Below are 12,161 nucleotides of genomic sequence, written 5' to 3'. Positions count from 1 at the left end.
CCTTTGCCTTGAAGAGAGTAATTTTCTTTTCCTCCACATTCAGAGAAAATGTAACCCCCGTCAATGTCATGTGAATATAAAGCAATGAGGAAGATGCTATCTATAAGTGATAGTCTCTTCAAAAGCTAATGCCCAATTGGAGCCAGAGGATTAGATTATATGACCTCTTGAGGGAATTACTTGCCCCGATAATGTGTGGCTCAGAATAATGTCATCTTTCCTTGGTCTTAAAAGTGCTGAAAGGCACTCAAAATTATAAGTCAAAGTGCATGACTGATGGGCTTGTTAATGTTGAAAAGGAAATGCCTTGTTCTCTATTATAACACAAACAAACGAAGTGTAACTTCCACCAAGGAAAACAAAGACTAGAGGAAAACTGTCTACTGATAAAATAAATGGCATAAATGAAGCCAGTAAAAGTCCCAGCTGGTTACAAACACAGATACAGACTAGCCAGCTCTCCATGTGTTAGAATGGATGCAGAGCTTTCTCTTACGGAACAATGACAAGAGATTTCAGTGAATATGCATTGATTTAGCAGGGCCTCGGACAAATCCATCTTTACTGAGTGGCATATACAAGTTCCTTGTCATTAAGTACAAATCAAAGCATTTAAAATGCATGACAGAAAAATTTTTCAATCCTGCAAGACTTAGCACCATGCAGAGAGCACCATAGGGCATCAAATTTTTATAGCGTTGTCCCTGTACCACTTCCCTGGATCCTTCTCACTCTCCATTCCCTAATTTGCACTTGATTGTCCCAATTTCTGACCTTCTGATGTGTTCAACCTGGAACTTTTCTAGCTACAGCCTTTACTTCCTGTCTTAAATATGATTTACATTTTCCCCTGAATATGCTGTCTTTCTCCTATGATGCATGTTGCTAAGATCCTCAACTTTAGGTAGTCACCCTCTTTATGAAGAATGTGTCCATTGAGTTTATCCAAGCTCCTCAAATAGGACTGAGACAAAACTTAAGCATTATCACATCCCATGAAAATACCATTCTCATTCTCAAGTAATCATTGTGTTTCAAAGATTCCCTGTGATATTTTTATGACAAATGAGGACTTTGAACTAAGACTTAAAGAATGAAGGTGATGACTAGCCCTTCAAAGAAGGAGGGATAAATTTGGCAGCCTAAGAGACTAGACTAATGATGACACATTGACAAAAGACAGTGTATTAATAACTGTATGGCTTTGAATCCATGGGGCCAAGACCCAAAATACTTAAACTTGATAAAAAGAGATTATTTCTTTCACACGTAAAAATCTAATTGGTACAGCTACTCTGCTCTGAAAAGTCATTAGATGTTCAGGGTCCTTCTCTTTTGCAGTGTATCCACAAGATGAGATTGCCCTCATCTGAGTGTTCCAAGATGGCATCCTACCAACTCCCTGTTTTAGCTGTTGGGAAAAGCAGAGAGATAAGACATGCTCAGGAACTGCACACATCATTTTTATTCACATCCCACTGTCCAAAATTTCTTCACTTGGTTTTATGTAGCTGAAAGAGCGGCTTTCTGCTATTTTAGAAGGGATGAAAAACATATATTGAAAGACATACAGGAAATGATTATGGGTTCAGCTCTAAACGTTTTGATTGAGATGATAATGGGAGGAGCCATTCATTCACTCAACAAATTTTAATTAAGTATCTATTATGTTCTTCACATGGTTTTAGAATCTGGGAATATATTAGTGAACAAATCGAAGCCCCTTAGCATCTAAAATTATTAAGATAAAATAATTATATGTATAAGGTATAAAAAAATAAGATACCTTTAAATTGCATAGCAAAAACTGTAAGATAAGAGTACGTGTGAAAATTTAGGAATATGATTAAGTTCTTATGTATCATTCGCTAAACTAATAACTTTACCTATGTTATCTCTTTTAATTCTTATAACCATAGGAAAAAGATATATTCAAGATCATATGCACATTGGATAGTGAAACTCAAATTTGAGCCCTTGGATAAGTTCTTAGTTATACTGTGGTGTTTCTCTGAAACGACGAATAAACAGAATGGTAGAAGTAAAAGAGTAGACAAATTATTTAGTTAGTAGCTGTCTTCCAAATTTCTTGCCATAGACGACTGAACACTTCCAGTGCTGCAACCATTTGTTGAAACATCTCAATTGATATTCTGTCAATTCCTGGAGCCTTGTTTTTCGCCAATGCCTTCAGTGCAGCTTAGACTTCTTCTTTCAGTACCATCAGTTCCTGATCATATGTTACCTCTTGAAATAGTTGAATGCCCACGAGTTCTTTTTGGTATATTGACTCTGTGTATTCCTTCCATTTTCTTTTGATGCTTCCTGTGTCATTTAACATTTTCCCTGTAGAATCCCTCCATATTGCAACTCAAGGCTTGAATTTTTTTTTTTTTTTCAGTTCTTTCAGCTTGAGAAATGCTGAGCATGTTCTTCCCTTTTGGTTTTCTATCTCCAGGTGTTTGCACATGTCATCGTAGATTGATATCCTAGGCATTAGTGAGGTGGAGTGGACTGGTATTGGTTATTTTGAACTGGACAATCATACGGTCCACTATGCCAGGAATGACGGCTTGACAAGGAATAGCATTGCATTCATAGTCAAAAAGAACATTTCAAGATCTATCCTGAATAACAACACTGTCAGTGATAGGATAACATCCATATGCCTAACAAGGACGACCAGTTAATACAATTATTACTCAAATTTACACACCAGGTATTAAGGCCAAAGATGAAGAAATTGAAGGTTTTTTTTTTTACCAACTTCAGCCTGAAATTGATCAAACATGCAATGAGAATGCACTGATAATTATTGGAGTTTGGAATGGGAAAGTTGGAAACAAAGAAGAAGGACCGGTAGTTGGAAAATTTGGCCTTCATGATAGGAACAATGCTGGAGATCTCATGACTGAATTTTGCAAGACTAACAACTTCTTCATTGCAAATACTTTTTTCATCAACGTAAATGGTAGGTATACAACTGGACCTCACCAGGTGGAATACACAATCAAATCAAATACATCTGTGGAAAGATATGATGAAAAAGCTCAATATCATTTGCCAGAACAAGACCAGGGGCTGGCTGCACAACAGGCCATCAATTGTTCCTATGCAAGTTCAAGTTGAAACTGAAGAAAATTAGAACAAGTCCATGAGAGCCAAAATACAACCTTGAGTATATGCCACCTGAATTTAAAGACCACCTCAAGAACAGATTTGAAGTGTTGAACACTAATGACCAAAGACCAGATGAATTGTGGAAGGACATCAAGGACATCACACATGAAGAAATAAATAGGTCATTAAAAAGGCAGGAGAGAAAGAAAAGGCCTAAATGGATGTCAGAAGAGACTCTGAAACTTGCTTTTGAATGTCGAGTAGCTAAAGCAAAAGGAAAAAAATGATGAAGTAAAAGACCTGAACAGAAGATTTCAAAGGGTAACTCGAGAAGACAAAGTAAAGTACAATGATTATGGTAAAGTAGAGACTTTCCAAAAAGTCCCTTTAATGAGATGAACTGACACAGTGGGTGCAACAATGGGCTTAAGCAAACAACAATCTAGAGAATGACACAGGACCAGGCAGCCTTTCATTCTGTTGTGCATAGAGTTGCTATGAGTCAGAATCATCTCAAAGGCACCTATCAACAACAGCCAAACAAAATGAGAAAATAAGTGAGAAGATGTGATTTGCCAATATTCAGATTGAAAGATAAAATATTACTACAGAAACCTACCAAAAATAAAATCAAATCCACAGATTTTAATTTTAAGAAACCCACAGATATTAATAAAATTAAGGGAACAATCTGAATAACTGAAAATATAGACACTATAGTTATCTAAAGGACTAAAGGGGTAATATGAACTGCATTTCTATAGATTCTTAACTTATGAAAAAATGCATTAATTCTCTGAAGACACAAACCACCAAAACTTATCTTAAAAAAATTGAAAATGCAATAATACTATATTGATTAAAGGCATTGGATTCATAATTAAAAATATCCCAAAAAGGAAACTCCAGTCCAGATGGTTTCACTTGTGAATTCTACCAAGCATTTAAGGAAGATAATAATATTAATTTTACAAAATGTTCTAGAAAACAGGAGAGAATACTTCCCAACTCATTTTATGAGACCAGTATTATCTAATAACAAACCTAAAGTATTGCAAGAAAAGAGATATAGAGAACAATCTCTCTCATGAACATAGACACAAAAACCTTCAGCAACAAATATTAGCCAATGGAACTCAGCAATATGTTTAAAAAAAAATTAATATGTTGCAAAAAGGTGGAATTAACCCAGGAATGCAAAGCAGGGCCAACATTCAAAAATCGATCAATGTAATTTATCACATCTACAAATGAATGAAGAAAAACATATTATCTCCATAGGTGCAGAAACACCACTTGACAAAATCCAGCATCCATTTCTAATTTGAAAAGTTCCTGGCAGACTTAGAAAAGAAGAGAATTTTCTTAACCTGATAAAGAGCATCTACAAAACAAAAGGAGGCAAAATGAATACAAACCCCCCTCAAAGCAAAAAACAAACAAACAAACAAAAAATTATGGCTACATCGTATTTAATATTGATGGGTTGAAAACATTCTTCCTAGATTTGGGAAAAAGGCAAGGATATCTTTCTATTCAACTTCATGGTGAAAATCTCAACCAGTGTAAGAAGGCAAGAGAAAATAAATAAATAAATATACAGATAAACAGATAAATAAAAGACATCTTGCTTTTGAAGACAGAAATAAAAATTTCTTCTGTTAAAAAGATCATATCTGTCTATATATCTTTGTCTATATGTCCTATCCCAAATAATCTACAAAAAAAACCTTGTAGAGATTAGCAAGATTGCAAGATAAAAAGTAAACACATAAAAATGAACTACATTTCTATATACTAAAAAAAAATATATATATACTAGTAATGAACAATTGCAATTTAAAATGAAAAAGTAATCCGTTATTTCAGGATCCCAACCAAAATATAGACATGCAAATATGGGGTCTGGGGATGGGTTTGGTTTTGTCTTTGACTGGATATCAATGCTGAGATCCTTGCCTCTGGGAAATTGGCTCCATGCAATGGCATACAGTATCATTGCAATGAATCAAGCTGTTTGTGGTTGATTGCAATGATGTGCCAACCGAAGCACTGGCCTTAGAGGCCCAAGTGTCTGGTGCTTTTGACTATGTATGGCAGTGTCTTAGTCATCCAGTGATGCTGTAACAGAAATACTGCAAGTGGGTGGCTTCAACAAACAGAAATTTATTTTCTCATAGCTTAATAGACTAGAAGTCCAAATTCAGGGTGGTGACTCTAGGGATCTTCACGTGCTTGTGCAAAGAGTCCTTGTGTAGTGCAAAGAGTTAAAGTGCTTGACTGTTACTGCAAAGGTTGGAGATTTGAGTCCACCCAGAGGCATATCAGAAGAAAGTGGTGGAGAGCAACATCTGAAAAATCAGCCAACAAAAACTGTACGAAGCACAATTCTACTCTGAGATACGTGGGGTCACCATGAGTCAGAATTGACTTGACAACAACTGTTTTTTTTATTATTTGCAGGCTCTCTCATTTTATCCTCTCAACAATATTATCCTGCCAGTACCTTTAAAAAAATTTTTTTTTAATACCTTTGTTTATCAGATGGAAGAAATGTGAGTTAAAGTAGTATAATTTTCCCAAAGTCACAACATATGGCAAAGTCAGGATTCAAACCTTGAGTCTCAAGAACTCTTGCTCCCCTACAATATAATACACTGATTTCCAAAATACCTTGTATTCCTGATAATAAAAATAGGATGCACTAGGTAAAATCGAATTTCTTAATTCACTGTTACGTAATTTGCTTTCTTTTGGTTTTCCATACTTTTACAAGGCCATAAAGTTACACAACAAGTAAACTAGGGTAGACTTTAGAGGTAACTGACGATGGATATGCTTGGAGCACTTACTGTCTGTTAGTATAGTACCCATATCTTATGCTATCATTAACTTAAGCACTCTGAATTTTCCACAAATATACATCCACTAAACATGGTTCATTTCAAACTTCCTGTACATTCTGTAAATTCAGATAAATTATTTGGTGATAGATATGGTCTTTACAGGCACAAGAGCCCCATTATCATTAAACATCACGGGTGCAATTTCTCTCAATCTCACTCCTAAAATTAAACTTTTTGAGGTTGCAAGAATCAGGGATGAAAGCATTCAAAGCAATCAAATAAGAATCACTTTGTTTAATACTTCAGCATTTACTAAGTGTTTTCATGGACCTTCCTCTAAAATATAAACTCTATAAAAGCTGGGACTTTGATTTACGTGGCTTATATTTGATCTATCTCAAGGACATAGAATAATGGATCTATTCTAAGAATTATTAAATGGATCTTCAAAATACATTATATTCTTCTCATTTTAAAAATTAAGTGCTGGATTCAGCAGTACATATACTAAAATTGGGCTGACACAGGGAAGGTTAGCATGGCTCCTGCACAAGGATGATATGCAAATTTGTGAAGCATTCCATATTTTTGTAAGGAAACATAAAATAAACATAACAACTTATTGATGGCTCAAAGACAACAGTCAATATCAAATCACATAAAGAGGCAGACCATGATGGCTTCAGCAAGAGACCAAAACAAAGAACCAGGAAACCTCCTAGAGGAAGAAAAGAGCTTGGAATTACCAGAGGTATAATTCAAAAGATTAATATACAGAGTTCTTCAATAGATCAGGAAGGAGATCAGGCAAAATGTAGACCAAGCCAAGGAACATACAGACAAAGCAATAAAGTTTTTAAGGAAGATTATAAAAGAACAAAATGACAAATTTAACAGGCTGCAAAAATCTATAATGGAACAGCAAATAGAAATCCAAAAGATCAGCAATTAAATTTCAGCATTAGACAACTCAACAGACAGTCATAGGAGCAGAATTGAGGCAATGGATGTCAGAATTAGTGAGACTGAAGATAAAGCACTTGGCACCAATATATTTGAGGAAAATTCAGATAAAAGAATATATATAAAAAGAAGAAACCCTAAGAATTATGTGGGACTCTATAAATAAGAATAACCTACTAGTGATTTGAGTACCAGAATGGCAGGGGGAGAAGGGTGGGGAATAACAGAATATATAGAATTGTCGAATATTCGTTGGCAGAAAACTTCCCTGATATTGTGAAAGATGAGAAGATATCTATCCAAGAAGCTCATTGAATCCCACACAGGGTAGGTCCCAAAAGAAAGTCATCAAGACATATTAATCAAGTTTGCCAAAAACAAAGATAAAGAGAGAATTTTAAGAGTAGCCAGGGATAAAGGAAAAGTCACCTACAAAGGAGAGTCAATAAGACTAAACTCTGACTACTCAGCAGAAACCATGCAGGCAAGAAAGCAATGGGGTGATATGTACAAAGCCTTGAAAGAAAAATTTGCCAGCCAAGAATTATATATCCAGCAAAACTGTCTCTCAAATATGATGGTGAAATTAAGGTACTTCCAATACACAGAAGTTAAGGGAATTTGTAAAAATCAAACCAAAATTACAAGCAATACTAAAGGGAGTCCTCTGGTTAGAGAATCAATAATATCAGACAACAACCCAAGACTACAACACAGGACAACCAGATATCAACCCAAATAGGGAAGTCGCAAAAATAAGTCAAAGTTAAAACACTAAAGATAAGGAAATAGAGACACCAACATGTAAAAGATGACAACATTAAAACAAAAAGAGGGCTAAATAATGTAGTCATAGAACTTTCATATGGAGAGGAAGTTAAGGCGATATCAAGAAATAAAAGATTGGTTTAAACTCAGAAAAACAGAGGCAAATTTTAAGGTAACCACAAAGGAAATTAACAATCCTACACATCAAAATAAAAAAAAAAAAAGAAAAATATAAAGACTCAGCAAATAGAAAGTCAACAATGAAAAAGATGAAAGGAAATATACAAATAAAAATGACTCAAAATCCCAAAAACAAACCCACTGCCATCGAGTCAATTCCGGCTCATAGCGACCCTATGGAACAGAGTAGAACTGCCCCGTAGAGTTTCCAAGGAGTGCCTGGCAGATTCAAACTGCTCACCTCTTTGGTTAGCAGCTATAGCACTTAACCATTACATCACCAGGGTTTCCAAAAACGACTCAGCACAGAAAATTAAGTGGAACAAAGAAATTGTCAATGACACACACATACATACAAATACATCAAAATAACAACACTAAATTCATACTTATCAATAATTATGCTGAATGTAAATGGACCCAAAGCACCAATAAAGAGACAGAGATTAGTAGAATGGATTAAAAAAAAAAAAACAGAACACGATCTCTCTATATGCTGCCTACAAGAGACACACCTTAGACTTACAGACACAAACAAAGAAAAACTCAAAGGATGGAAAAAAAAAATCAAGCAAATAACAATCAAAAAAGAGCAGGAATGGCAATACTAATCTCTGACAATATAGACTTCAAGCAAAATCTACCACAAAGGACAAGGAAGGACACTATATAAAGATTAAAGGGTCAATTTTTTTTTTTTACACCAGGAGGATGTAACCATGATAAATATTCATATAGCCAATGACAGGGCTTGAAAATACATAAAACAAACTAACAGCAATGAAAAAAGAAATAGATGGCTACACAATAGTAGTAGAAGACTTCAACACACTACTGGTGAAAGACAGAACATCCAGAAAGAAACTCAATAAAGACACGGAAGATCTAAATGCCACAATTGACCAACTTGATCTCATAGACATGTACAGAACACTCCACCCAACAAGGGCAAAGAATACTTTCTTTTCCAATACACATGGAATTTTATTCAGCATAGACCACATATTAGGCCACAAAGAAAGCTTTGTTATTCTTGTTAGGTGCCGTTGAGTTGATTCCAACTCATAGTGACCCTAAGCACAATAGAACAAAATGCTGCTTGGTCTTGTGCCATCCTCAACATTGTTGCCATGCTTGAGCCCATCGTTGTAGCCGCTGTGTCAATCCATCTCTTGAGGGTCTTCCTCTTTTTTCGCTGACCTTCTACCAAGCATGATATCCTTCTCCAAGGACTGATCTTTCCTGATAACATGTCCAAAGTGTGTGAAGCATAGTCTTGCGATCCTTGTTTCTAAGGAGCATTCTGGTTGTGCTTCCAGAAACAGGTTTGTTTGTTCTTTTTGCTGTCCATTAAATATTCTTCACTGACACCACAATTCAAAGGTGTCAATTCTTCTTTGAACATTCTTATTCATTTTCCAGCTTTCACATGCATATCAGGTGATTGAAAACTTCATGGCTTAGGTCAGGCGCACCTTAATCTTCAAGGTGACATCATTGTTTTGCAACACTTTAAAGAGGTCTTTTGCAGCAGATTTGCCCAATGCAACACATCTTTTCATTTCTTGACTGCTTCTGCCGTGGGTGTTGATTGACAACCTCAATGTTTTCTCCATTTATCATGATGTTGCTTATTGGTCCAATTGTGAGGATTTTTGTTTTCTTTATGTTGAGGAGTAATCCCTACTGAAGGCTGTGGTCTTTGATCTTCATCAGCAAGTGCTTCAAGTCCTCTTCACTTGCAGCAAGCAAGGTTGTGTCATCTGCATCACGCAACAAGCCTTAACAGAATCCAAAACATTAAAATATTACAAAGGATTTTTTTCTGACTATAAAGCCATAAAAGTATAAATAAATAACGGAAAAAAAAATCAAATATATGAAAACTGAACAACACCTTGCTCAAAAATACTGGGTTATAGATGAAATCAAGGACAGAATAAAAATTTCATAGAATCAAATATGAATGAAAACACATCCTACCAGAACCTTTGGGACACAGCAAAAGCAGTGCTCAGAGGTCAATTTATAGCAATAAATGCACACATCCAAAAAGAAGAGCCAAAATGAAAGCATTAACCCTAAAACCCCAACAAATAGAAAGACAGCAGAGAATACCAGAAAGATGTTTACCTGTGTTTCATGGACTATGCAAAGGCATTTGACTCTGTGGATCATAACAAATTATGGATAACATTGTGAAGAATAGGAATTCCAGAACACTTAATTGTGCTCACAACGATCCTTTACATAGATCAAGAGGCAGTTGTTTGGACAGAACAAGGGAATACTGATTGGTTTAAAGTCAGGAAAAGTGTGTGCCAGGGTTGTATCCTTTCAGCATACCTATTCAGTCTGTATGCTGAACAAATAACCTGAGAAACTGAACTATATGAAGATGAATGGGGCATCAGGATTGGAGGAAGACTCAAAAACAAGCTGTGTTACACAGATGACACAAGGATGCTTGCTGAAAGTGAAGAGGACTTGAAGCACTTACTAATCAAGATCAGAGACCACAGCCTTCAGTATGGATTGCACCTCAGCTTAAAGAAAACAAAAATCCTCACAGCTGGACCAATGAGCAACATCATGATAAACAGAGATAAGATTGAAGTTGTCAAGGATTTCATTTTGCTTGCATCCACAATCAACAGCCTTGGAAGCAGAAGTCAAGAAATCAAACGACACATTGCATTGGGCAAATCTGCTGCAAAGGACCTCTTTAAAGTGTTGAAAAGCAAAGATGTTATCTTGAAGGCTGAGGTGCACCTGACCCAAGCCATGGTATTTTCGATCACTTCATATGCATGTGAAAGCTGGACAATGAATAAACAAGACCGAAGAAGAGTTGATGCCTTTCAATTGTGGTGTTGGTGAAGAATATTGAATAAAACATGAACTGACAAAAGAATGAACAAATCTGTCTTGGAAGAAGTGCAACCAGAATGCTCCTTAGAAGCAAGGATGGCAAGACTGCGTCTTACGTACTTTGGACAAGTTCTCATAAGGGATCAGTACAGAGTTAGCTCAAAAGAGGAAGACCCTCAACGAGGTGGATTGACATAGTGGTTGCAACAATGAGCTCAACCATAACAACAACTGTAAGGATGGTGCAGGACTGGGCAGTGTTTTGTTCTGTTGTGCACGGGATCGCTATGAGTCAGAACCGTTTCGACGGCACCTAACAACAACAACAACCTAAACTAACACAAACAGAGATAGGACAACTAAGTAAACCTATAACAAAAGAAGTTATTGAAGTTGTAATTAAGAAACTCCCAACAAGAACAACAAAAAACGCTGGCCCTGATGGCTTCAATGGAGAATTCTACCAAACATTCAGAGAAGAGTTAATACTACTAAAGGTATTTCAGAGCATAAAAAAAGATGGAATACTCCCAAGCTCATTCTATGACACCAGCATAACCCTGATACCAAAACCAAGTAAAGGCACCACAAAAAAAGAAAATTAAAGACCAATATCCACCATGAACATAGATATAAAATCCTTGATAAAATTCAATCTAATAAAATTCAACAGCATATTGAAAATATAATTCACCATGACCAAGTAGGTTTCATATGAGATATGCAGGGATGATTCCACATCTGAAAAACAATCAATGTAATCCATCACATAAATAAAACAAAAGATAAGAACTACATGATCTTATCAATTGATGCAGAAAAAGCATTCAACAAAGTCCAATAGCTATTCATGATAAAAACTCTCAGCAAAATAGGAATACAAGGGAAATTCCTCAACATAATAAAGGGCATTTATACAAAGCCAAAAGTCAACGTTATCCTTAACGGAGAGAGCCTGAAATCACTTCTCTTGAGTACAGAGCCAGACAAGGATGCTGTTTATCACCACTCTTATTCAACATTGTGCTGGAAGCCCTAGCCAGAGCAAGAAAAAGAAACAAGGCAAGAAAAAGAATCAAAGCGTATCCAAACTGGTAAGTAAGAAAGAAAAGTATTCCCATTTGCAGATGTTATGATCTTATATGCAGAATACTCTAAAGAATCCAGAAGAAAACTACTAGAAGAATTCAGCAAAGTATTAGGATACAAGCTAAAGATACAAAAATCAGCTGGATTCCTCTACACCAACAAACACAACTTCGAAGAGGAAATCACCAAATCAATACCATTTATAGTAACCCCCAAGGAGATAAAATATTTAGGAGTAAATCTAATCAGAGACGTAAAAGACCTATACAAAGAAAACTACAAGACACTACTGCAAGAAATCAAAAGAGACCCACATAAGTGGAA

General features: G+C 35.8%; 1 non-coding gene across 1 annotated transcript; it reads left to right on the top strand.

The window, feature by feature from the left end:
- Positions 1-6,449: 6,449 nt before the first annotated feature.
- Positions 6,450-6,556, top strand: LOC111751060 (U6 spliceosomal RNA). Its single transcript, XR_002786135.2, has one exon. It is a non-coding gene; the product is annotated as a U6 spliceosomal RNA (small nuclear RNA).
- The last annotated feature ends 5,605 nt before the right edge of the window (positions 6,557-12,161 follow it).

Source organism: Loxodonta africana, chromosome 5 (genome assembly GCF_030014295.1).
Source record: "Loxodonta africana isolate mLoxAfr1 chromosome 5, mLoxAfr1.hap2, whole genome shotgun sequence".
NCBI lineage: Eukaryota > Metazoa > Chordata > Mammalia > Proboscidea > Elephantidae > Loxodonta > Loxodonta africana.
Note: the sequence above shows the minus strand (reverse complement) of the source record. Positions and strands in the feature narration are given on the sequence as shown.